Raw genomic sequence first — 27898 nt, forward strand, 5'->3', positions numbered from 1 at the left:
TTGATTCTGATAAAATTGTTGTTGTGAATGGTAGCAGTAGGCTGCGTAAAATAGAAATGTTGAAATAGTGAAATAGTGACAGAAAGTCACGGTTAAACAGGGAAATAAGTGCACAGTGAAAAGGCAGTTAAACCTCGCAGGGATGGTGGAGTCCCCTAATGCAGGACATTAGTTAAATTCCACGGGAGGGCGAGCTCTTCTGACCTAAGAATACTCGTACGGTTATTAAAAGTGTTTCTATGTATTTGTGTAAATAAAATAACTGTGTGTGAGTGTAATAAAAGTGACTGAGTGAGAGTGTGGAGTCACTTCGACTCCCCTCTATGAAAATCTCACAGGAAAGTAAGTAGTAAGTTTTGAGAAGAAGCAAAGGCAAGGCCTTCCCGTGCCCTCCGGGGTGGCGAAAGGGAACGCACTTCTCAGAATAGTTGATCACTACCCTGTGATTGTAACAACACCAGTGGATTAGGACCCTGTAGGGGCAAAACCATCACTGGTCTAAAACGTTCTGAAAACACAAAATGGGAAAATCTAACAGTAAAAATGAGAGACCTAAGTCCCGGGACGATCTAAAAACAAAAGATTGGATATACATGAATAAAATTTATCCAAATTCAACAAAACACTTAGATAAGTGGATAAAAGATCATGGATTTGATGGACGCCTGCAGAAAGAGTCATTAACTAAACTAAAGAACAGTATTGAGAAAAAGTGTGGAACAAGTGAGAAAAAGAAAGAAAAAGGTCAAGGTGAAATTGTAGCATGGGAAAGAGAAGTTGAGAAACGAAAGAAGGGCCTTAGAGAAGCAAAGGAAAGACAGAAAGAAACAGTAAATGATAAGAAGGAGCAGGGGAACGTGATGTTTCACAGACAAGAAGATAATGAGACAGGGCCTGCAGCTCCAAAAGTAGAAATGGTAGTAAAATTGGATACTACAAAACACAGTCAGCCAGAAGCTGAAATAAAGGAGAATAAACTCTATCCAGATTTACCGCAGGGACAACCCCCATCATATGTAGACCCTACACAACACGTCATGAGAACACGATCCAAAACACTAAAAGATGAAGAAAATCAACCTGGACCATCAGCCCCACCGGCTGATCAGGAACCAGGTGGATCAGGAGTCTATCCAATGATTCATGTGGCAAATCCACATACGTCAGGACCAAGAACTATTCTTGTGTACCGAACTTGGACACAAGCAGACGTCAAGGCAGCTGTGAAAGAATTTTGTTTGGTCATTATTGATGCATTTTCAAAATGGGTCGAGATCTTCCCCACAAAACATGCAGATGCATTAACAGTGGCAAAAGCACTGTGCAAAGACATAGTACCTAGGTATGGTATACCAGAAAAAATATATAGTGACAATGGACCGCATTTTGTAAACCAAGTTGTGAGAAACATTGGACAACTGTTTTGCATAAACCTAAAAAACCACTGTGCATATCACCCGCAAAGCGCAGGACTAGTGGAAAGAATGAATGGGACAATTAAAAATAGGCTAAAGAAGGCGATGGAAGAAACAAACAGACCATGGACACAGTGCGTGGACTTAGTAAAAATGTATATAAACATCACAAGTACAGCAGGATTAACACCATATGAGACCCTTTTTGGCCGACCGTACAGATTACCTCAGTTCAGAAATCCATGGGAAATACCAAAAGAAGCAAACCTAGCTGATTATATGAGAAAGATGCTGGAAAAGCAAAAGGACAGGACCTCAAACATTGATGATCCCATCTCTCCACAGGACAACCCTAAAGTGGTACCTGGAGACTGGGTACTGATAAGAAGCATCAAGAGGAAACACTGGCACTCACCTAAGTGGGAAGGTCCATTCCAAGTACTGCTCACTACACCCACAGCCTTAAAAATAGGAGAAAGACAAACGTGGATACATTTAACACATTGTACGAAAGTGATCTCTGTAAACCCAGTGTAAGTACGGAAAGTGAGCAAGTCTGATAATAGTGTGTGGCTCTGGTGTTAAGATCCAGGGCAGACACGAAAATCAGCAGAAGAAATTACAAGCCACTGACCAGAAACTTAGGACACTGACTTTAGGGAGATCCTGACTATGTCGCGCCATACACCATTATGGATGAAAACAGCATTGTGCTGCTGGGCATTAGTGTTAGGAGCCATAACAGTCACTATATGGGGAATGCACGTGTGGACACCATTAATGAAAAAGGGAATTGACTTTGGGGAAGTAGAGAACATCACAACCAGAACAGACGCAACTACAAGTGGAAATTCAATCCGCCGCGTTAAACGATATGTGGTTACCTCAAAGGGAGTAACCTGCTACAATCATGGGAGGCAGATACTATGCGGACTAAATCCTTGTGAAGACCAGGAAACATCCTACCAATGGTTTTATGCCTGTTACACCACGCCCAGGATCTATTATGTTGTACAGATACCCTTTTTGGCCCTCAGACAAGATAGCTGGATTGGTGATCCTGGACAATGGCTGGCTTATGATTTCTACATGACTACGGGTTTTCCCCGTGCCAGTCATTGGTGGGGAAATACCTTTCTGACGAATGGCTACCCGTCCGCCTGGCCACAAAATTCCTATGGGTGGACAGACGAAGCGTATAGTTGGAAAAATATCATATCAAACCTAACAGTCAGCGGCCGAACCAAAACAGTGACATTCACAATAAACTCGTTAAAATTCCCGATAAGCAGACCAATCGAACGGATATGTCACACGTTTGCACTGTGTGCATACAAAGCGGGGTGTGATCCTTGCTGGAAGATTGTGCTATGCCCAAAGACACCAAATACAAATGCCTCAAGAGACACCACGAATCAAACAATACTGGGTGACCTTCTCCCCGGACCGGGGTCTGTAAGAGCCAAGCAGGCCCGCTTGCATAAAGGGCCTCTGTCAGCAGATGATTGGTTTTTGGTAACTACGGGAATTAGCGGACAAAATAACAATTGGCTCCTGATGGCGGAGCAAGCAGTAAAATCCACAAAACAGGACTGCGTAGTATGTATGGGGCCCCGACCAATTTTACAGGTGATTCCAGCAGCGATATCGGACGACTGCCTATTGGTGGTAATGAAAAATACAACAATACACCGAAACCACAATTGTTCAGTATGGGACCACATTTACCCCGTTGCGGCTGCGGTAAAAAACAAACCAATATTCTCAGAAAAGGTAGCTTTGGGAAATTTCTCCTGTATCAAACTGCCCGGAACAGGGAAACCACTGGGAAATCTGAACGAGACTAAGTGGTGTAGTCGAATAATACAGATAAACGGTTCATTTGTACCAGTCAGCCGAAGTGACGTGTGGTGGTGGTGTGGAGATAATAGAATTTTTGATAGATTGCCTAGGAATGTGTCAGGCTACTGTGCTTTAGTGTCCCTACTCCTCCCAGTAAAAGCCATTCCCATTTTAGCCAAGGACTTGCTGACGCACCTAAAGTCTGTGGTGCCTGAAAATTGGCATAGAGTAAAAAGAGATTGGAAAGGAGTGGGAGATCCAACATATACTGACGCAATAGGAGTCCCCAGAGGAATGCCTGATGAGTACAAACTGGCTGATCAGATAGCAGCTGGATTTGAATCCTCCATCTGGTGGTGGTGCTCAATTAATAAGAACGTAGACAGAATAAACTACATCCACTACAACGTGCAGAAATTGGGAAATTGGACAGAGGAAGGTTTTAAAGCGGTGCATTCCCAACTGGCAGCCACCTCACTGATGGCCTTCCAGAACCGCATAGCCCTGGACATGCTACTCACTGAGAAAGGAGGAGTCTGTGCAATGTTTGGAGAACAGTGTTGCACATTCATACCGAATAACACAGCAGCTGATGGAAGCCTGACCCAGGCCATTGAGGGCCTGCGGACACTGAACAAGAAGATGAAGGATCACAGCGGCGTTAATGCCGAATTCTGGGACTCGTGGCTGGACGTGTTTGGGAAGTATCGCACTTTGGTCTCCTCTGCGCTTATATCTATAGCAGTTTTTGCTGCAATTCTGACCTTGTGTGGATGCTGTTGTATTCCTTGTCTACGTGGTCTAGTCAATAGAATGATAACCACTGCTATCTCACCAGCCAGACAGGATTGAGCTCAGGCATACCCCCTTCTGGGTAACCATCCAGGCGATGACGATGATGAAACTGATGAAGAAGACGACTACGACCACTATCTTCCAGATCTGTTCCCTGATCCAGGTGATTATGGTGAACCTGACGATGACCTCAACACCAACGATAAGACCTCCCGAGTGTAAATGTATTCTTACCATTGTTTAATGACCCTGCAGCTGAAAATCTGAATAAGAAGTGGTTGCTTAGTAACAATTGTTTACTTTTAGGTGAAGATGTAATACCGTTGGAATGCATGATAAACAGGGGGGAAATGTTGGAGTTATTCTGTAGATACACTGTTTTATTTTATCATGCATGTTTTGTGTTCTCTGCTCTGGTAGAATGTAGTTCTCTCTGCTCTGATAAAGTGTATTGTACTGATGTGATGGGTGAAGGTTACTTAAGATATGTGACATGACGTGTTTCTGCAAGTTGTGGTATCTCTGTGTGCACGCTAAGCTCTTTTTAGGACATGTGAAGATGACTCATGCAGGACGCAGCCGAAGCTGAGCAGTAAGATAAAGAATAGAGAATTGAATGTTCCAACCACAGTGTGATTGTGATACATCAGTCCTTTTGTCAGAAGAAGTGTGATTAATCGTTAGATGTCTTAAACACATCTTAACCGAGCCCAAGATTAAAAAGGTTCTGAACATCCTGAATGTATTGTGCAATCAGCAGTTCTGCGGCAACAGCTCACGCGCTATCACGCTTCCCCTCAGGAGCTGTACCGCCCATGTATGTAGGGAAGTCCTAAATAAAAGAGCGGGAGCGCAGGCCAGACTTTAGTGTAGCTTTGGTGTACAGCCTGACTGCACTCCTCGCGAGCTTAAATTGAATTCTATCTCTTACTTGTTTTATTGCCTGGTTGTCTCTTCCTCTTATCAATGGTACAGTATTCTAAACCCGACACCCATATTCCAGGTATTCAACAGTACTTGGGTGACCTGGGCCAGTCTGCAAAATCAAGTCTTCGAAACTTGGGTGTCATCTTTGACAAAGAGATGTCTTTAGTACAGCACTGTAAACAGCTGATGAGTAACTGCTTCTTTCAACTAAGAAACATCTCTAAGCTCAGGAAAATGGTGTCACGAAATGATTTAGAGCTTATTATTCATGCTTTTGTGTCAACACGTTTAGACTATTGTAAGTTTGTTTTCATGTCTAAACAAGAAGGAGTTGCGTGTCGACTGCAGTTGGTACAGAACTCTGCAGCGAGAATTCTGACACAAGCCAACAGGAGGGCTCACATTTCCCCAATTTTAAAGGAGCTTCATTGGCTGCCAGTGTCCTACAGGATCAATTTTAAAATTTTGGTTTTAACCTTTAGAGCTCTACATAGTCAGGCGCCTTTCTATATCTGTGACCTCATCCAGCCTTATGCCCCTGCCAGGGCGTTGAGGTCTGTGGATCAAAATTTGTTGATGGTTCCACGCACCTGTTTTTCAACCAGAGGAGAGCGATCCTTCCAGGCTGTTGCTCCCAGGCTTTGGAATGGTCTCCCGCTCTCTCTGCGCTCACTGGACTCTGTTGACACTTTGAAAAGCCAACTTAAGACCTTCTTTTTTACCCCAGCTTTTGCTTAGGTTTTGGGCTGCTATGCTATGTTTTTAAATGTCTTGGCCACTGTGTGGTTTATTGTGTGGTGTATTGTGCTTTTTATGTTGTGAAGCACCTTGTGGCTCTTGTCTGTGAAAGGTGCTATACAAATAAAATTTACTTACTTACTTAAACATTCATTATTTGTTTTATATAATGGCTAATATAGATCCTTGTCATTGAACTTTTTCATTAATTTATAAACAACAGAAAAGGGACTTATATTTTGGTTGTAACGTGTTGTCATGCTGTGCACTGACTTCGGACTTCCATTAAAAAAAAAAAAATTGTGTAGTTCCTCAGTCCAGCCAAAAATCACACCAGTGTTTCATGTGAACAGGTCTTCATGTATTCAGACAGCTTACAGTGGAGTAGATTTTGTGTGTGTGTGTGTGTGTGTGTGTGTGTAGTAGCATCAGTTAGCTCAATCAAAACATTGTGTTGTTGTCTCCTGCGCGCATACACACAACAGGCTCAGTCGACTGTGTACGTCCTCAGTGCAGCAAAAAAATAAAAATCACATCAAAAATGAGTCCAGCTTTTCTTCTCTCTTCCTGCTAACAGCCTCCAGACAGCACAGTGGATTTGTTTTGTGTGTACGATTCTGCGTGCGCATACGTGTGCAATGGTACCAAACGTATGGAACCAAATTTGCACTCTAAATGGAACCAAGCCGCACTCTAAATGCAACACAAATGGGGTGAATTAATCCATGTGACATACCTCCCCACCGAACTGCCACCTTATCAAGGTCGGGGAGTTTGCGTACCCGGATGATCCTAGGAGCTATGTTGTCGGGGGCTTCATGCCTCTGGTAGGGTCTCCCATGGCAAACAGGTCCTAGGGAACAGGTCAGACTAAGGGCAGTTCAGAAGTTCCCATGACCAGTATGAAATCAAGGACCGAGATGTCGCCTGGTACGTCGGAGCCGGGGCCCCAACCTGGATCCAGGCCTGGGGTTGGGGCTCGTGCGTGAGCGCCTGGTGGTCGGGCCTTAGCCCACGGGGCCCAGCTGGACCCAGCCCGAAAGAGCGACGTGGGCCCACCCTCCTGTGGGTTCACCACCTGCAGTGGGGGTCACGAGGGTCAGGAGCAGAGAGGACAGGGTGGCGGTCGAGGGCGGGTGGCTTGGCGGCCCGGTCTGCACTCACAGTCTCTGGCTGTCAGGAAGTGGAATGGAAGTGGAACCTCGCTGGGGGGGAAGGAGCCTGAGCTTGTGAGGGAAGTTGAGAGGTACCGACTAGAGATAGTCGGGCTCACCTCCACGCACAGCTTGGACTGGGCTCTGGTACCCAACTCCGGAAGAGGGACTGGGCGCTCCACTTTTCTGGCACTGCCCACGGGGAGAGGCGGCGGGCTGGGGTAGCACTGCTTATTGCTCCCCAGCTCAGTCGCCATGTGCTGGAGTTCACCCTGGTGAACGAGAGGGTCGCGTCACTATGCCTTCGGGTTGGGGACAGGTCTCTCACTGTTGTCTCGGCCTACGGACCAAGCAGCAGTGCAGAGTACCCGACCTTCTTGGAGTCCCTGGGAGGGGTACTAGATAGTGCTCCGACTGGGAACTCCATTGTTCTCCTGGGGGATTTCAACGCCCACGTGGGCGGCGACATTGAGACCTGGAGGGGGGTGATCAGGAAGCACGGACTCCCTGATCTGAACTCGAGTGGTGTTCAGTTGTTGGACTTCTGTGCTAGCCATAGTTTGTCCATCACAAACACCATGTTCGAGCACTAGTGTGTCCATAAGTGCACGTGGCACCAGGACACCCTGAGCCGGAGGTTGATGATCGACTTTGTAGTCGTATCATCTGACCTTCGGCCACGTGTCTCGGACACTTGGGTGAAGAGAGGGGCTGAGCTGTTGACTGATCACCACCTGGTGGTGAGGTGGATCCGCTGGGAGGGGAGGAAGCCGGTCAGACCTGGCAGGCCCAAATGTATCGTGAGGGTCTGCTGGGAATGACTGGCGGAACCCTCTGTCAGCAAGGTCTTCAACTCCCACCTCTGGGAGAGCTTATCCCAGATCCCGGGGGAGGTTGGAGACATGGAGGTGGACCATGTTCTCCACCCCCACTGTCGAAGCGGCCACTCATAGCTGTGGTCACAGGGTCTCTGGTGCCTGTCGCGGCGGCAATCCCCGAACCGGTGGTGGATGCCGGAAGTAAGGGATGGATCAAGCTGAATGAGTCCTACTTGTCTCTGTTGGCAGGTGAGACTCCGGAGGCAGTTGACAGGTACCGGCAGGCCAAGCGTGCTACAGCCTGTGCAGTCACAGAGGCAAAGACTCAGGTCTGGGAGGAGTTCGGGGAGGACTATCGGTCGGCCTCAAAAAAATTGTGGCAAACCGTCCGACGCCTCTGGAGGCGGAAGGAGCTCCCCACCCACACTGTCTACGGTGCGGGTGGGGAGCTGTTGACCCTGTTGACCATGACTGGGGATGTTGTCGGGCGGTAGAAGGAATACTTCGAGGATCTCCTCAATCCCATCGTCACATCTTCCGAAGAGGAAGCAGAGACGGGGGACTCAGAGGCGGATTCATCCATTACCCAACCTGAAGTCAAGAAGGTGGTCAGAAAGCTCCTTGGTGGCAAGGCTTCTGCAGTGGATGAAATCCGTCCGGAGTACCTTAAGTCTCTGGATGTTGTGGGGCTGTCTTGGTTGACACATCTCTGCAACATCGCGTGGTGGTCGGGGACAGTGCCTCTGGATTGGCAGACCGGGGTGATGGTCCCTCTGTTTAAGTAGGAGGACCGGAGGGTGTGTTCCAACTACAGGGGGATCACACTCCTCAGCCTCCCCGGTAAGATCTATTCCAGAGTACTGGAGAGGAGAATTTGACCGGTAGTCAAAACTCGGATTCAGGAGGAGCAGTGTAGTTTTCGTCCTGGTCGCGGCACACTGGACCAGCTCTACACCATCCATCGGGTGCTCGAAGGTTCATGGGAATTCGCCCAACCAGTCCACATGTGTTTTGTGGATCTGGAGAAGGTGTTCAACCATGTCCCTCGAGGTGCCCTGTGGGGGGTGCTCCGGGAGTATGGGGTCCGGGGTCCTTTGCTAAGGGCTATCCAGTCCCTGTACGACCACAGCAGGAGCTTGGTCCGCATTGCCGGTAGTAAGTCAAGCTTGTTTCCAGTGCACGTTGGCCTCCACCAGGGCTGCCCTTTGTCACTGGTTCTGTTCATTATTTTTATGGACAGAATTTCTAGGTGCAGCCAGGGTGTAGAGGGGGTCCGGTTTGAGAACCACAGAATCTCGTCTCTGTTGTTTGCGTACGATGTGGTTCTGTTGGCTTTGTCAAATCAGGACCTTCAGTGTGCACTGGAGCGGTTTGCAGCCAAGTGTGAAGCGTCCGGGATGAAAATCAGCACCTTCAAATCCGAGGCCATGGTTCTCGACCGGAAAAAGGTGCTTTGCCCTCTTCAGGTCGGTGGAGTGTCCTTGCCTCAAGTGGAGGAGTTTAAGTATCTCGGGAAGCGGAAGAAAATGGATGGATGGATGGATGGATGTGACACACAAAGCACCAATCAAATGACAAGGAACCACTCAGCCATTATATAACTACAGCTTTCCAACGGGACACATAGAGTGAAATAAAGCCTTTTATGAGAAAAATGGTCCATGCTGATCATCTGAAATAGCTTACTGTGCATGTAAAGAGAAGCAGTGTGTTTGTCTGTTTTTTTTTTAACACCATTTGGTCCACTGCCTGCTCTCCGCTCGACGTGGGGAGTGGGGGCCTGTGGCTGCCTCTCTCTGCCCGGTGTGAGCGACTCAGCACTGGCCTCACACATCTCCGTCCCTGGAAGAAGTCCACTCTTCCTTCTGTGTTTCCCTCAGACTCGCTCTGAGTGTTTCGCTTTTTAATTTTCACTTTTTTGGGCAACACACAACGCGTCACAAACACGGTAACTCAAATAAAATAATTATAATAAAAAACTAACTAACTGTGAGGCTTGTGTGTTCCACCTCTAGCTGAAATGCATCTGATGAATCACAGAGAAAGAGGGATAAAAAAAATACAAGTCACACAGGGACCCGGTTCACTAACCTTATTAAAAATAAATAAATACAATAAAATGGTTCAATTTTACAAGTTGAGGAAAACAAAAAACAGAAAGCCACATCCCATCACCATTTGAGCAAAATGTCAAGACTTTGGCTGAGCTCCTGACACCAGGAAAGATCCAAAACTTAAATAAATGATTACCCAGAAAAACAGAAAGGGATACACTAAATTTGACCATCTCTGTGATGATGGAGTGATATTGTGCCATTGCTTAGGGAGAGCCCTGAAGTGTTCATGCTGTTAAAAATGCAAAAGTACTTTTTATTTGATTAACCGCCAGAATAATCAATAGAATACTCGATTACAAAATAATCAATAGCTGCAGCCCTATAGTCAACCCACAGACCTGCTCCAAAGACCTACAACATGATCTTGCTGCAGATAGTGTCTCTGTGCATCATTCAACTATACAGCGCACTTTGCACAAAGAGATGCTATATGATGCTGTAATGCAGAGGAAGCCTTTTCTGTGTACACGCCACAAACAGAGTCACTTGAGGTATGCTAAAGCACATTTGGACAAACCAGCTTCATTTTGGAATAAGGTGCTGTGGATGATGTGATGAAACTAAAACTGAGTTATTTGGACATAAAAAGGGGCGCTATGCATAGCTGAAAAAGAACACAGCATTCCAAGAAAAACACTTGCTACCTACAGTAAAATGTGGAGGTGGTTCCATCACGCTGTGGGGCTGTGGGGCCAGTGGGGCCAGTGCAGGTACTGGGAATCTTGTTAAAGTTGAGGGTCACATAGATTCAAGTCAATATCAGCAGATTCTTGAGAACAATGTTCATGAATCAGTGACAAAGTTGAAGTTGCTCCGGGGCTGGATCTTTCAACAAGACAACGACCCTAAACACTGCTCAAAATCTACTAAGGCATTCATGCAGAGGAACAAGTACAACGTTTTGGAATGGCCATCTCAGTCCCCAGACCTGAATATTATTGAAAATCTGTGGTGTGATTTTAAGCGGGCTGTCTATGCTCAGAAACCAACAAACCTGAGATGTTTTGTAAAGAAGAATGGTCCAAAATACCTTCAACCAGAATCCAGACTCTCATTGGAAGCGTTTAGAGGCTGTTATTTCTGCCAAAGGAGGATCTACTAAATATTGATGTATTTTTTTCTGTTGGGATGCCCAAATTTATGCATCTGCCTAATTTTGGATAAAGAATTATTGCACATTTTCTGTAAATCCTATAAACTTCATTTCACTTCTCAAATGTCATTGTGTTTGTCTGCTATATGATATATTTAACTGAAATTGCTGATCCAAACAACCAATGATTTATAAAGGAAAATCACAGAAATCATCAGGGGGGCCCAAACATTTACATACAACTGTATGTAGCAGGATGAAGTAATTGCTCTGGTGACGTTCGGCAGGTGTCTGGATTCAGCCAATCACTGCAGGAGAAGACTTGCATAAAAGCGAGTCAGGAGCACCTGTCTGTCTCTCGTTGCCGGAGGTTGGGCCTTGTGTCATGATCTGGCGTCTCTTACATCCGTGATCCTGCGGTGACAAGTAAGCAGCTGGGAGCAGCTGCAGTTTTCTGAAGTCGTCTGTTAGGTGTTGATTTGGTTGTTTTGCCCGCACGGACTCCTGGGAGTGTTACTGCTGGCAACACACGGTGTATCGTTCTTTGTAAGCTTTGCAAGTGTGGCGTTGCTGTTGTGCCCCACGCTGTATTGAGCAATAGGTGAGGCGGTGGCGTTGGCCTCCTGTTTCAGCCATGTGTGTAAACTTATGGTTGTGTGTTCAATTTTAGGACTGCAGTTGAGAGCGGCGTGTCTGAGTTGCTGGTGGAAACCACTGCTGCTTTGCTCTGCTGCTTCCTTGAAGCTTCGCTGCTTCACCTTGTTCCTTCCTGGTCGGTTCTGTCTTGATTAGACTGACAGCCGTGTTTAGTGGTGTGCTGTGGTGCCCCTGAGCTGTGTCGTTGTTCACATTGGTGTGTTGGCTGTTCCTGGCTATCGTGGCCGGTGGGTGTGTGTTCTGCAGGGGGAGTGCAGCCTGTTGCTCAACCTGGAATCGGGATGAATGCTGAATGTTTTATTTATGAATCAGGTTATGTGATGTATGAGTTTTCTGTTTAGCCCTTAGGGCTTGTTTTGTGTTCAGACATATGAAAAATGTATTTTAAGTATGTTTTGTGTTGCCTTTTAAAAGAAGAGAAAATACATTGTAAATACAAAATTTGATGTTGTGTTTGTGAAACCACCTTTTCTGCCTCTCATTTGCAAACATGCCAGCGTGCCTTGTGATTGAGTTGGTTTAATTTAAGAGTTCCCTGGGTGCAACTCCCAGGGCAGTGTCAGAAGTTCAAACTACCACTGCCACCATTATTCCTGATCATCTCAATGACTAAAACAATCCATCTGCTTTGACATATTTTGGTGTCAAAAGTGGGATCTATATCACCATTATCATTTCTGATTATCTGCACGATAACGTGTCCAATTTCCCACACATGTAAAACAAAATCCACTATATGTGCAAAACGGACAAAATCCGCTATATGTATAAAACAAAAATCCGTTATACATATAAAATGGACAAAATCTGTTTTTGTAAGTCCGCTGTGGAGTGATACCTTAAAATCGTAAATCCTGATTCATGCTTCTCCAACTCTGTAGCCATGCAATGACGTTGATGTGTGCGTGACACTTGTAAAGTTCTCCGTCACATCTTTATGAAATTTACCACATGAACAGCTGCTTTTTTCTGGATTAATTTGTCCCTCAATGAGCTCTACTTCTTTATACAATCATCAGCCTCCAAACCAATAATGGGTCATTTGAGCGTCTTTTTCAAACTCAGTGTTATGAAGTTGGTCATATTTGCAGACTTTCTGATCCATGATCGAAATGTAATGGGCACTGCAAAAAGTTTTAAAATATGACAGGAGAGGAAGGAGTGAACACAGAAAAGTGACAATTCACAGCCCTATGTGTAGTGCTGTCACAATTAGGAATTTCTGGAGATGATTAATTGTCAGACAAATAATTGCGATTGACGATTATGATGTCTATTTTTTTTTCTTTTTTACCCTTCTTTATATTCTACTATCATAGTATGATTACACAACTCTGGAAGAACATTTGGCTTCTCTGAGTGGAGAAATAGTGCAACATTTTTATTTTTATCTTCATTTTACATACAGTCCCAACTTTTTCTGATTTGTGGTTGTTTCTGTTGAATTTCTGAAATTACAGAACTGCTATAAAGAACAGTGTGAACATTTTATTGTGTTTTAAAACTTTGTGGAGCAAACACCAAACTCTTATAAAGAAGGAAAAAACACCTGGAAATGTTCAGGAAAACTGATATAAACTTAACAGAACAATGCAGGCTGATTACACTCCCCGTATTTTTTTTGTTTGTTTTTGTTTTTTTGTATAAGCAAATCAGAATATAATAAGAGGCAACTCACTCTGAAATAATTAAAACATATAGCTGCAGCTTAATAACTTTGAAAAATAACAGAAATCAGCAGCTTGTATTTTTATTCTGACTCCAGTTCATTTTAGTGTGATGAAGTCATCCTTTTTTTCCTCAGTCACGTTTTGTGCTTAAACACTACATTAAGCTCAAGATTGAACAAATACACACCTTTGGAAAATAAACAGCTGTTAAAATTCAGATTTTTGTTATCTTTGCCTCTGAACATCACTGCACAGCTTTTCTGTAATTTTTGCTCAGTTAATTTATATATTCTCATTTTTTAAGGATTTTTTTAAGGATATTTGACCGTTTATTTCATCTCATAAATTCAGTATATGACGTGCACATGGTGTGAACAGGTCGGTGACATCAGAACCACAAGTGTAGAGAAAGTACAGAGAGTAAAGGCAGCTCCACGGTTTGGTTTGGTTTTTTATATATATGTTCACTCGGGTTAAAATCTTCTCTCTCTGCTCCGCGCTCGCTGTCTTAAGTGCACTGATGGTTCACAGCAGAACGTAACGTCTCGTGCCTCCGTTCAGGAATCTCACTCCCTCAGTCTGCAGCGAGTTGACTCCACGCACGCACGCACACACACACACACACACACCTCCTTCGGTAAACTGCGCATTTTAAACGGCTTTGAATAAGACAGCCGTTGTTTTAATCGGCCGTCTTATTCAAAATTTGAACGTCCAAATGACGGCAGGGCGGCTCGCTGCCTAAAACTATGAATTGAGAGAAAAAACAAGGACTTAAATAAAATAAATGACTCGTCGACTACTAAATTAGTTGTTAACGATTTCAACCGCCGACGTAGTCGTGACTCATCGAGCCAGCCCTACAAAACCGAAATGCATCCACAGCGGTACGTGGCTTTGGAACCAGAACCTCCTCATGCTCCGTGTTATTATCCGAGCCTCGCTAACCATCCGACCAAGACGAGAGGAAACAGACTGAGTGAGGCTGCACGTGGCTGCATGAGGCTGCATGTGGCTGCATGAGGCTGCATGAGGCTGCTGCAGCACGATGACGTCAGATTCCAAGTCGTTTTATGCAACTTTGTTGATAAAATAAATAATTCACGGTAATCACGATTCTGAAAAATATTCGCAAATATGAAAAATAATCGCGACTGGCGAATATTGTAATAATTGTGACTGCCCTACCTATGTGGTGTCCACCATTTAGCAGGTGCACGGGTTCGCCGCCCCACAGAGAGCTCTGATCTAAAGTGGTTGTCTTTGGTTCGTCCCATGGTGCCATGTGTGAAACTTAACACCATATTACAGTGCAGGCAGCAAGCAGCATTTTCTTAATAATCACTGGCCTTGAATTACATCCTGCCTCCCCTTACCAAAAAATAGTACTGATAAGTATATAAAAAGTAAACTGGAAGTATACTTGAAACATACTTGCATGTACTACTTTTTGGTAAGGGTCATTTAGGTGCCGGGTCTGACCACAGTTTGAGAAAAATAAATGGCCGGTCTTTTAATCACAGAAATATGGTCCCACTTCCCTCGAATCGATAAGTGTCAGTGCCGAACTGCATTTCATATCTCTGTTACTTGGCATGTCCAGACTGCTGTCCGGTAATTTGGATTTTTGTGCATTATTCTTTTATTACTGAAGTTTATTTTGTTTAGTGCTTTGATTCCTGGGAAAGTTCTTTGGCTTTGCCTTAACATATAAAGCGCCTTGGGGCAACTGTTTGTTGTGATTTGGCGCCATATAAAAAAATTGATTGATTGATTGATTGATTGACTATTACTAAAAACAAACATGAATTTTCAGTAAATAAGTCCCACCAGAGTATAAGTAGTCGGGCATCCCAAACTAGTAAAACAAAAACAAAACAAAAAACACGACTTATACTCCAGAAAATAGGTAAATACTATAAAATCACCAAGATATTATAAAAACAGATCCAGCACCATAAAATTAAAATATATCACAAATACTAAATTACACAGCATCTAAAATGTCAAAAAGAGATGAGAAATATTTTGTTTAGCACCAGCACATACATGTCAACCTATACGGACTGTCCGTAAATTAGACAGATTTTTCAGAGTTTCAGAGTCATATGGACGTACAAATAAAGTCTTACGGATATTCAAGGTTTGCTCTGCAGCGACTCTGTAATCAACTGTTTCTGCAGCGCAACTCCACTTTGAAGCGTGAACCATTGAAGCAATGCTTCAATCCACTAGTTCGTTGGTTCTTTGATTCACTGCTCTTCAGAAACGGCAAGTCCGCTTCTTATCCCCTCTCAAAGCCATTAAAATATCATGAGTCACTTTTGTGCAGATTAAAGTCACTAACTGGGACTCTTGTCTTGTTGCAGTCAACAAACGAGAATCGTCTTCCGTTCTGTTGTCACAGCTCCAAACTCTGCGCGGCTCTCTGCCGAGATAGAGTCCAGTTGGAATTAATAACTTCAAAACGAATCACCGCTTTAAATAAAATGACACCTCTTTTCAAACGCTGTAATACAGACAATAAACTACTATCCACTAAAATGTTTTTTTTCCTCCCAAAATGAGACATGCTGTATTCTTTATAAATTACATCCTGACGTGAAGCACAGCCAGCTGAGCTCAGCTCAGGTGTATGGAAACACATTCATGCCAATAATGTCTGAAAGGAAATGCTTTGGACAAAAACTACAGATTTTATTCCTATTTATGTCCAGAGATCAAGGATCCACCATGTCAGTTTATTATGTCCAAAGTTTAAGGATCCAGTGACCAATTTCATATTTATTAATTTAAGACTCAATAAAATGTTCAATTTCAATATAATCGGCTTATAAAGCGCCAAATTACAACAAAATCCATCTCAATGTTGTGTGGGCCACCAGAAGAGGAGGTACTGCTGGCCCACCACCAGAGGGCGCCCTGCCTGAAGTGCGGGCTTCAGGCACGAGAGGGCGCTGCCGCCACGGACACAGCCGGGAGTGACAGCTGTTACTCATTACTTCCTGACAGCTGTCACTCATTCTTCATCACCTCACTCCATAAAACCCAGACGTCATCTCCACCTCATCGCCGAGATATCGTACTTCATTGAAGGTAATATCCTCAGCCGTTTTGTGTTACAATATATCTGTATATTGTGAGTGTTTGCAGGAGTACCGGTTCCTCTATCTGTGGAAGCTGAGTGAGTGCAGGACGGCACTCTTTTCCCCTGAGGAATCACTGCGGTACTCATCACATATTGAGTGAGAGGTGGAGGTGGCATTCCCACCGTTGTTGTTACTGGGTGTACACACACCCACACTTGACTGTCTTTGTTCTCGCCAGCAGTACCAGATCCGACAGTCGGAGACGGTGATCACCTGGGAATTCGGGACTTGGCGGCTCCAGTATTCACCAGGTTCGGTGGTGGCAGAAATCGTGTGGTTCCGGCCCTTCTCAGGACAGACGTCTTCTATCCTCGAGCCTGCCCACACGTCACCTTTGTAATTTGACTGTAATCATATTCTGAGATTGTCTGTATATTCGTTGTGCACATTTCACAACATTAAATTGTTACCTTTTGGCTCATCTATTGACCGTTCATTTGCGCCCCCTGTTGTGGGTCCGTGTCACTACACTTTCACAACACTCAAGGCGTCTCACATAGAACAGTTCAAGATAAAAAAAATTAAAATAAATAAATAAAAATTAAAAAATTAGAATAATGAAAAACAGAAGTAAAAGAATAAAACAGATAAAAAATAAAAACTATTCATAAGAGAATAAAAATAGGCTTTAAGTCTTGACTTAAAAATGTCCACAGACTCCGACTGTCTCACGGTCGCAGGAAGACCGTTCCACAGAGCGAGTGTACGATAAGAAAAAGCTCTTTGACCTGCAGACATAGAAAACCTGTAAAGCCTACTTTTAGTACACAAAAAAAAATCACAAGAGGTATCAATAAGGGAATCGATAAGGAATCGGATTAATAAGCAGAATCGATAATGGTATCGATAGATAAAATCTTAGCGATACCCATCCCTAATAAACACAGTGGCGAAGTTGAGGATCATCGACATGCCCGTCTGCAACATCGGCACTGGCGAGGTGATTTTCGATACACTTGATGAAGTTCTGAGGTATGTTTTATTTTGTTCATTATATTCGATTTATTTTTCATGATTTTATTCATGTATTTCCACTAGTGACACACAGTTCTTGTTTCTGTAAAAAATAAATTTGACACATTCAGTTCTATAACATTCAGCTTGACACATAATTACTAGATCTCTATTGTTTGAAATTCAACTGTGGAGGAAAAACTAATGATCCTGACTTTAATGTCATTGTGGCAACACATCATATGTGGACAAAAACCCAGTTATGTGACACCGCCATGCGGCTGTGTGTACTGTAATAAAACTGATTTTGGTGCGATTTGGAGGTTATAAGGATTTTGTGTTGATTTTATGGATTTTCTCACTTGGTTATACAGGTGGACCCTCAAAGGGGTTGACATGTATGTACCAGCAAGATGGGGAGCAATAAAATAAAGACACCATGGACGGAACAAAACAGACACTGCAAACTGTCCCACTAAAGGACAAAAGACTAGAAAACACATCTTCAACCGCTTGTGTAAGATTGGGTCATGGAGGGGCTGGAGCCTATCCCAGCAGTCACAGGGCGTGAGGCGGGTTCACCCTGGACAGGACGCCAGTCTGTCTCATGGTCACATACAGACAAACGAACACATTCACACCTACGGACAATTTAAAGTGTCCAGTCCATCTAATCTGCATGTCTTTGAATGCGGGAGGAAGCCGGAGGACCCGGAGGGAACCCACAGAAACACGGGGAGAACATGCAAACTCCACACAGAAAGGACACCGGCGGGACTCGAACCAATGACATTCTTGTTGTGAGGCAACAGCGCCAACCACTACGCCACCGTGCTGCCCACATACTAGACTACAATACACTCAACTATGCATTGACTAGCAAATTACTAGAAATAATACAGGAAATTATTTTAAATTGTTAATTATTCTTAATGATTTACTGTTGTTTTCTGAGCAGAAAATGGTAACTGATAATACAAAGTAGGGCATCAAATTCAGTGTTAATTTGAAAGAAAAAAAAAAACAGAAGCTTGTGATTTGAAAATGCCAAAAGATTGTTTGGGTCTGGTTGGTTTGAGGTACGTGCTTCCACATCAGAACATAAGCTGGTGGAGGGACAGCAGATATCAGAGGACAGAAAAGTGACATGTTTAAACAGAGGTGAGGAGCGCCAACAGGTTCGAATCAGGGAGATCCGTTCTGGATGAAAGACGGAGCGCGTTGATTTTAGAATCTTGGTCAGGGCTACCCAGAATAAACGCATTCGGCCTTCTGGACTCCTTCAAGAATGAACACGCTGTGTTTAGAGGTACTGCTGTAGATGGGGCACCATGTTCCAGGTTACTCCTGACCACAGCCTGATACAGTGTTTGCATATGATTTGGAGCCAGCAACTACTCACCATAACATTTGCTGATGCTTCTATGATTGTCCCAAACACGGCTGGAGGAGCTTTCAAGTCCTAAATCCTTGAGGGAGCTCACATTACCAACGGTGGTACCATTCATCTGACATTCAAACGGGATGGTATGTCTCCTCACAGTCACTGTCATAACGCAACACTTGGAGGGATGAAAGTGCAGATCCAAGCTCATGCTCTGCTTGTGTACTGAATCAGTGTCTTTCTGTAAGAGGTGACAATCTTCTTAGATCATTTCAAATCATCAGCAAAACCAGTGCAGAGTGATAGGCAGAGCTGGGCCTGTCAATGACATATAGGATAAATAATAATGGCCCCAGAATGGAGCCTTGGAGAACTCCAGGTGTGACAGAAAGCCAGTCTGAATGACATTCCTCAACAACTTTATTGAGACTTGACTGTGTGATAATCTCAGAGGATTTTGAGCTTGTGCATGAACAACAGTTCCACTAATGTGCAAAAAAAAAAAGAAAAAAAAAAGGGTGCAGGACGACTTTGTGTCCCTAAGGTGAATAAGAAGTCTGTGGGTCACAGAGCTTTCTCTTATCGTGCCCCTGTTCTGTGGAATGATCTCCCTGTGTCAATAAAACAGTCAGATTCTGTGGAGACTTTCAAGTCCAGACTTAAGACGTACTTATTTTCCCTTTCATATGGCTAGCATACTGGCACAGTTTTGTTTTACGCTTTTTACTCTTTTTGTCAGGGCGGGTGCTGGTTTGATGCAAGAAGTAGTAGGAGACCAATGCAGACTCACAGGCATGGTTTGTTTAGATGAATAATTGGCTTTATCTTGAAACCAGGCATTAGGTACGGTACACTGGTAGTCAGACATGGAAGTGGAGGTATCAGACATGGTATAGGCTGGGACGTGGTCCACAAACCAGGCCGGGGTCATTCACACGGCGTCGAGGAATATAGCAGGCAAAGCAAAGGCAGAGTCAAAATACAAGCAGAATTTAGGATACGGCAAGGCGGAGATCGGAGCACAAAAGCAAGGTCAAAACACACAAGAGCAAACTGGACAAGAACGTGAAGCGAGAAAGTGTACAAAGTCAACAATCAGGCCGTGAGCTGTGGAACTGTGAGGGTTTTAAAAAGGAGCAAACTAATCAGGTTGATGTGGAGCAGGTGTGTGGAAGGAGGTGCGGTTTAGTGAACAAAGAAAAGGGAAGAAAGGCAAGAAAGTGCAGGAGGGCAAAACAAGCCGGTGCTAAGCAAGATAAGTAGATGACAGAAAAACTAACTGAATAACCTGATGTGTTCTAGACAAACAATAATGCGTGAGTGAAACCAAAAAGGGCAGAACTAAGAAATACGGTGGCAAGTCTAAAGAGAGAAAAAACAAGGACCTTTGAATTAAATCAAACTTGGATGAAACAGATACTGGCAGACAAGAGAATACAACAACTGATGAAGGCACAACGACTATGGATTGAACTGCAAATAACCAAAACCCAGAGAATACAGAATAATGCAATAAATACAAGATAACTGATGAACAGAAAATGCCATGAATAACAAATGGAACATAATCGGATGAGCAACACCAAAGTTAAAAAAATAATAACATGTGACTAAGCATATACAATAAATGTGATAAACTCATGATGAAAACAAACTGGCAGGACAACACTAGAATGGAACTGAATCATGACAAAGAAATACAAAGTGACAAAGAGACCAAGTAATAAAGCAAAATGGAACACAGAATAAACACATGATGAAAATAATCCACTAATAAAACAAAGGAGCCGAAGGAGATGTAAAGAAAGAAAGAATCAAAGCCTTGAACAGGGCCAAACCATGACACTTTTATTTCATTTTATTAGTAAACGGAGCGTGCCGCGGCCTCAACTTTACCTAAATTCTGGGTCTTTTAGTGAAGCTTAGGGCTAGTGGCCGGCGATCACCTTAGTATTTCTCTGTTTTTCTTGTTGCTTAATGCTGATAAATTATACTGTATTTGTTTCCTTATTATGTTTTTTTTTTCTGTTTGAGGTGCGGCTCCATCCAGAGATGGGTGTGATATCTGCAGTCTTGTATAAAGTACCTCATAGTGATACTTGAGTGGAAGTACAAGTATCTTACCATAAAACTATTTTGGTAAAAGTTAAAGTCACCTTTAAAAATAATACTTGAGTAAAAGTCTTAATGTATCTGACATTTACTGTACTTAAGTATCAAAAGTAAATTTCTCATATAAAATGTACTTTAAGTAAAAGTCTGGAGTAAACGTAAAATCCAAAATAAGTGGAGAGTGAAATAGTGAGACAAAAAGAAAGTCGGTGTGGTGTCTGGAGAAACTAGGAGGGGGCCTCAGCCCCTATCTGGTTGTTAAGTGTGACGTAACGCATCATGTGATTTTCAACTTCCAGCTACAAACAAAAAAGGCGCGCTGTCATTAACATTGAGAACTGCACTGAGACGCTCTGATCAGGCTGCACTTAAACTGCTGCACACGGACAACAGCATTAATATTGCAACATAAAACTCTTTGTATATTGTGCCTAAAACTCTCCTGGATATATTAACTGGGTTTTTAGACGTTGTTACTGCATTTGTTTTTTGTAAAAATAATTGCCCGTTGCATGTTCTGATTTGACAGTCCATTACAACCTCGGGGGCTCAGTGTCCACCCCGTGCGCACGCTCGCTTGCTGCCACGGCGATATATGTTTTTATTTATGTCCACGTAAATACAGACACATGCACCTCACAGTGGACAGTTGTTAGTCCATGACTGTACAAACACAGTAGGTGTTGTCCAGCTGGAATGTCCAGAATGACAGATTACCATAGCTGCTTCTGTCGGAAGCCACGCCTCCCGTGAGTGGAGAGCACACACCCACGTATCAGTGTGCGAGTTTGCAAAGTCATACTTGTGGGGAACTTAGACAAATTTCACAGCAGTATGACGGTGATTGTGCGCAGTCTGTTGTCATGTGAAGAGTGCGACTGGCCACACATTTTCTAAGTGCCACGTGAGCGGTGTTAGCTGTTTGTGTGTGTCACCTGGAATCTGGCCGGCACCTGCCGACATTACACAGTTTGGTTTGAGTGTTTCTTTTTATTCACCTCTTTTTGCTCTGTATGCACCACTCTGCATTTAATCATTAGTGATCGATCTCTGCTCTCTTCCACAGCATGTCTTTTTCCTGATTCTCTCCCCTCAGCCCCAACCAGTCCCAGCAGAAGACTGCCCCTCCCTGAGCCTGGTTCTGCTGGAGGTTTCTTCCTGTTAAAAGGGAGTTTTTCCTTCCCACTGTCGCCAAGTGCTTGCTCATAGGGGGTTGTTTTGACCGTTGGGGTTTTTCTGTGATTATTGTATGGCTTTTGCCTTACAATATAAAGCAACTTGGGGCAACTGTTTGTTGTGATTTGGCGCTATATAAATAAAATTGATTTGATTTGATTTACACACGATTCCTGCATCATGCGCACTAAGTATGCACTTCGTCCAAACTACGCACTATGTGTGAAGGAGCCCTAAGGGTGTACTCACACTGTGCACTCTGGACAAAGCCTGAGGGCCTGGTGCATGTCCGGCCTGACTTGCAGGGGGACATGTCTAACCTGTGGCGCAGTCCGGCAGGACACAGCCTGCTTGTAGTGTATCACAAACAACACAGGAGCACTGACCTCATAGTGTCGGCTCATTTGTCATGAAATAAAAATTTGTGGGCTTTTTTTTTTTTGTAAATGCAAAAACTCACCTGATTCTGAATATGATTTAAACATTAAAAAAAAAATAGGGTGCCATTTTTGTTTGCAATAAAATACAAATTAATTGTGATGAAATGACACTCTGCTATCCGGGGAATGAGACTGCAAAATTTCAGAGCACAAGGTGCAACAGAATTTTTTTCAATGTGATCACAAAATTAATGGTGAAGCCGGTGGGTTTTTTTCATCGTCTACGGACACTACACATGAAAGTAAATGCATTCAAATGCAATATTTGTCAACAATATCTTTATTTTCATAAGAAATTGGCCTGCGATTAATCAATAAGCACATCCAAAAGCTTAAATACTGAAAGTCTTTGAGATATTTCCATTTAATGTCACCTGAGGGCTCCACAAACATGTTTGATTTTCTGATCAAGTCATTTACAACAACGTGTCAACTGAACATTCACGACTGCTTTGTTTCCTTCACTAAGAACTTAATCACTTTCCACTGATATATATAAAAACATGGATTTGATGGTGATTCAATTCCTCACAATGTGATATGATGCGATTTGGTGCAATACGATTAATGATAAGATTTTATTGATATCAATGCCATTATCGATTCCGCTTATCGAGCTGATTCCTTATCGATACCTCTTGTGAATTTTCTGTGTACTAAAAGTAGGCTTTACAGGTTTTCTATGTCAACATCATTTTATTGAGTCTTAAAGCAAATAAATATGAAATTTAAGGCTGCAGCTATCGATTATTTTCATAATTCAGTATTCTGGTGATTAATCAAATAAAAAGTACTTTTGCATTTTTAACAGCATGAACACTTCAGGGCTCTCCCTAAGCAATGGCACAATATCGCTCCATCATCACAGAGATGGTCAAATTTAGTGTATCCCTTTCTGTTTTTCTGGGTAATCATTTATTTAAGTTTTGGATCTTTCCTGGTGTCAGGAGCTCAGCCAAAGTCTTGATATTTTGCTCAAATGGTGATGGGATGTGGCTTTCTGTTTTTTGTTTTCCCCAACTTGTAAAACTGAACCATTTTATTGTATTTATTTATTTTTAATAAAGGTAAGTGAACCGGGTCCCTGTGTGACATTTTTTTTATCCCTCTTTCTCTGTGATTCATCAGATGCATTTCAGCTGGAGGTTGAACACACAAGCCTCACAGTCAGTTTTTTATTATAATTATTTGATTTGAGTTACGCGTTGTGTGTTGCTCCAAAAAAAAGGGAAAATTAAAAAGCGAAACACTCAGAGCGAGTCTGAGGGAAACACAGAAGGAAGAGTGGACTTCTTCCAGGGACGGAGATGTGTGAGGCCAGTGCTGAGTCGCTCACACCGGGCAGAGAGAGGCAGCCACAGGCCCCCACTCCCCACGTCGAGCGGAGAGCAGGCAGCGGACCAAACGGTGTTTAAAAAAAAAACGGACAAACACACTGCTTCTCTTTACATGCACAGTAAGCTATTTCAGATGATCAGCATGGACCATCTTTCTCATAAAAGGCTTTATTTCACTCTATGTGTCCCGTTGTTCTCATGTGATTAGCGTGTACACGGCTCATGCATGCGCTAGTCTTCTTCTGTTTGTTTTTCTGGGGATGTTACAGCGCCACACACAGACCTGGCATATGTACTACAACGTTAAACAAAACTTCCGAGGCACAGAATTTGCCTTGAACATTTTTTTGTAATCGAATTATTCTTATTACTCGACTAATCGTTTCAGCCCTAATGAAATTTGTCACTGGATCATTAAACTCTGGACATAATAAACTCTACATGGTGTATCCTTGATCTTGGACATAAATGGAAATAAAATCTGTCATTTTTGTCAAAAGCATTTCCTTTCAGACATTATTGGCATGAATGTCTTTCCATATATCTGAGCTGAGCTCTTACAGCTGGCTGTGCTGCACGTCAGGATGTAATTTATAAAGAATGCAGGACATCTCATTTTGGGAGGAAAAAAACACTTTAGTCAATTGTAGTTTATTGTCTGTATTACAGCGTTTGGAAAGAGGTGTCATTTTATTTAAAGTGGTGATTCGCTTTGAAGTTATTACTTCTGACCGGACTCTGTCTCAGCAGACAGCCGCGCAGAGTTTGGAGCTGTGCCAACTGAACAGAGGACGATTCTTATTTCTTGACTGCAACAAGACAAGAGGCCCAGGCTTTGAGAGTGGCAGACGTTCCGCTTCTGAAGAGCAGTGAATCAAAGAACCAACGAGCCAGTGGATCGAAGCATTGCTTCATTGGTTCATGCTTCAAAGTAGAGTTGCACTGCAGAAGTGGTTGATTACAGACCCGCTGCAGGTCTGTAAAATGCCCTTTCTTAAATACCCTTTCTCATGATTGGATTCACCTGTGTAATTTTGTGTTCCAATAGTTAGAGCAAATGTATTCAAATCAATAAAAATCAAAATCAATAAACAAGGGTGCCTAAATTTATGCACCTGCCTACTTTTGTTTAAACAATTATTGCACACTTTCTGTAAATACTAGTGTAGCAAGATGAAGTCCAGATTGAAAGAGACATTCCTGCTAGCTTGGCTAATGGGGAATTCCCCTTTGGCTGACCTGCTAGAGTTCTTGTCTATTGACTGATCTTTCACGGCTGTCCAAAGGTCCTCACTGTGACCGGAGGACCTTTGTGGCCGGGACGGCGGTGGGATCGAACCCCTGACTGCTCGCACTAAAGACCAGAACTCTATCAGGTCAGGGAAAGGGGAATTCCCCATTAGCCAAGCTAGCGGGAACGACTTTTCATTCCAGACTTCATCTTGTTACACTAGAAACTTCATTTCTCTTCTCAAATATCAGCGTGTTTGTCTGTTATATGATATATTTAACTGACATTTCTGATCCAGACAACCAATGATTTATAAAGAAAAATCATGAAAATTATCAGGAGTGCCCAAACTTTTGCAAATAACTGTATGTGCAATACTGTCAACATCTTGTGCAAGTGTCTTCAGTCATTTTATATAAACATGTTGTATATTGTTCTCACTGTAAAAAAAACAACAAACAGGTAATGTTTTTGCTTACCATTTCGGCACTCTGGCAAAATAATTTCCTTCAGGATTAATAAAGTTCTTTCTTATTCTTATTCTCTTATTTAGATCCTTTATTGCAATTATATCTTGTGTATTATCAAAGATACTGAATTATTGCTAAATGTAGGACCAGTAGGACTATTGGTGTGGAACTGTCTGTCCTGGAGGACATTTACAAAAAAAGGCTTCAGTCCCAGTCTTTGGCTATTACTAAAGACCTCCTGCATCCCGCCAAGGACCTGTGTGAGTTTCTTCCCTTGGGTAGGCACTATCGGTCTATTAAATGTGGGACATCACGTTACAGAAAAAGTTTCTTCCCACAAGCCGTAGCAATGATCAACACACTTTGATTAGTTTTAAATGTATCTCAAATTATTTTGTGGCTTTGTTGTTTTTATGGCGTTTTTTTAATGTTCTTTTATGGCTTTTATTGTTTGTGTATGTCTTGCTCGTGCACTTTTGAGCTCCTTGCACACTTTTTCCAATGTGGTTTTAATACTGCAAATGGCAAATAAACTTGAACTTAAATGGAGGTCATTTTGGATGCCTTCTTGGATTTCAGATCCTTACAACGTGAAGGCATCCTAATATTTTTTGAAGCTTATGATATCTCTTTCAAAATCAATGAGTTTTTGCTTTTGCCAAAGAAACACACAAAATTACAAATGATCCTACACAATCATGTCACTGACTACTGACATTACTGTTACTACGATAAACACACACCCATACATATGTATGGGTGTGTTTATTTGGGTTTGATTTCTCACCTGACTGAACAATGTGAATCGCGGTCAGTGAGCAACGCTGCAAAATATTTCCTCGTCTGCTGCCTCCATAAAAATCTTATGATTGATTAAATCCCAAAATGAGATGTCCTGCATTCTTTATGAATTACATCCTGATGTGCAACACAGCCAGCTGCAAGAGCTCAGCTCAGATATATGGAAAGACATTCATGCCAATAATGTCCGAAAGGAAATGTTTTTGACAAAAACTACAGATGTTTATTTTTATTTATGTCCAGAGATCAAGGATCCAGTGACCAATTTCATATTTATTTACTTTAAGACTCAATAAAATGTTAACATAGAAAACCTGTAAAGCCTACTTTTAGTACACAGAAAATTCACAGGAGGTATTGATAAGGGAATCAATAAGGAATTGGATCATCAAGCAGAATCGATAATGGCATTGATAGATAAAATCTTATCAATACCTATCCCTACTAACCACTAACCCAAAAGATGCGTATGTAAAACATGCTGTGCATCCACAGTTGACATACAGAAAAAAAGAAAAAAAAAATTTATCCAAAGTCAGTAAGATGGGCCATGTCTGTTTGCACCAGTGTTCAGACCACCTGCTCTCCTTTGGGCACAAGAAGCGTGAACCGCTGCACAGAGCACGCGCAACGAGCACATACAGTCCACTCCCGCCCGAAAAGGACTTTTTATAAAATGAAATGTTACTAACTATAAAATGTTAGTGAGACTCAGATGAGGAGGATCACTGACACTGGAAGGGAACATCAGACACCACATTTAGTCCATGTGGGGAGTTTCACTGGACATGATCCAAGACACAGGTGGTTCAGTGTGGAGGACCCCAGAGACTGGAGAAGGTCAAGGACACGTGTCACCTTGTTAAGTCTGGAGAGGTGTGGATGGGCCAGTGGTCTGCCTGAGGACAGGCGTCCACCGACTAAGGGGGGGGTTCTGTGTGACCTGTAGGAGGAGCTGTGCACCCTGACCTATGGGGAACCAATAGAAACCTGTTTTCCGCCTCCAGACACCTGCTGTCTCCTGATTGACTGCACTTATAAATGTGGGCGGAGCAGGAACTGAACTCTACATTTTTTATTATTTCAAACATTTACTTACATTAATATGCTCTAAAATATTCTTTTGTGACACTACACCACTTTACAGTAAAATACGGTATCGATCTAAGCCCGCGCGCGCACCGTGGGCTCGGACCGGACCGAGCACCGTTTTCAGATTAAGGTGGGAAACAAAGACTTACAGGTCCGTCCGATAACTCCAAGTTCGGCTGCAGATGGATCGTTCCAGTTTTGTCTGCAGTCCAACAAACCCTGCTGCGGCTCTGAAGTCGCAAAAATCCGGACGCGTCCTCGTCCTCTGATTGGCTGAAACTCTGACCTCTGAATAGCTCATTGGCTGCGCGAAGTAAAGCCGCCATCCGCCATGTTGCTACTCTCTCGGCGCCACACACGTCACTTCCTGTCGGTGCTTTTGCCGATCACGGATTTTTTTTTTATCTCAACACATCAACCAACCAAACGTTACGTTTGTAACCTGAAACCTTATAAAAGCGGATATGAGGTCATCATTGTAATGTCATAATTAAATCATGACTTCCTTTTTTTTTTTTTTAGCTGA

At 43.0% G+C, this 27898-nt stretch overlaps 1 protein-coding gene across 1 annotated transcript in view; it reads right to left on the reverse strand.

The window, feature by feature from the left end:
- LOC117523225 (zinc finger protein 85) overlaps positions 1–27663 on the reverse strand; it is a 108299-nt gene extending 80636 nt beyond the window's left edge. The window contains exon 1 of the mRNA XM_034184681.1: positions 27522–27663. The gene's annotated coding sequence lies outside the window, so the exon portion shown is untranslated. The remainder of the gene's footprint in view (positions 1–27521) is intronic.
- Between the last annotated feature and the right edge of the window lie 235 nt (positions 27664–27898).

The sequence above is a fragment of the Thalassophryne amazonica genome, chromosome 13, assembly GCF_902500255.1.
Source record: "Thalassophryne amazonica chromosome 13, fThaAma1.1, whole genome shotgun sequence".
NCBI lineage: Eukaryota > Metazoa > Chordata > Actinopteri > Batrachoidiformes > Batrachoididae > Thalassophryne > Thalassophryne amazonica.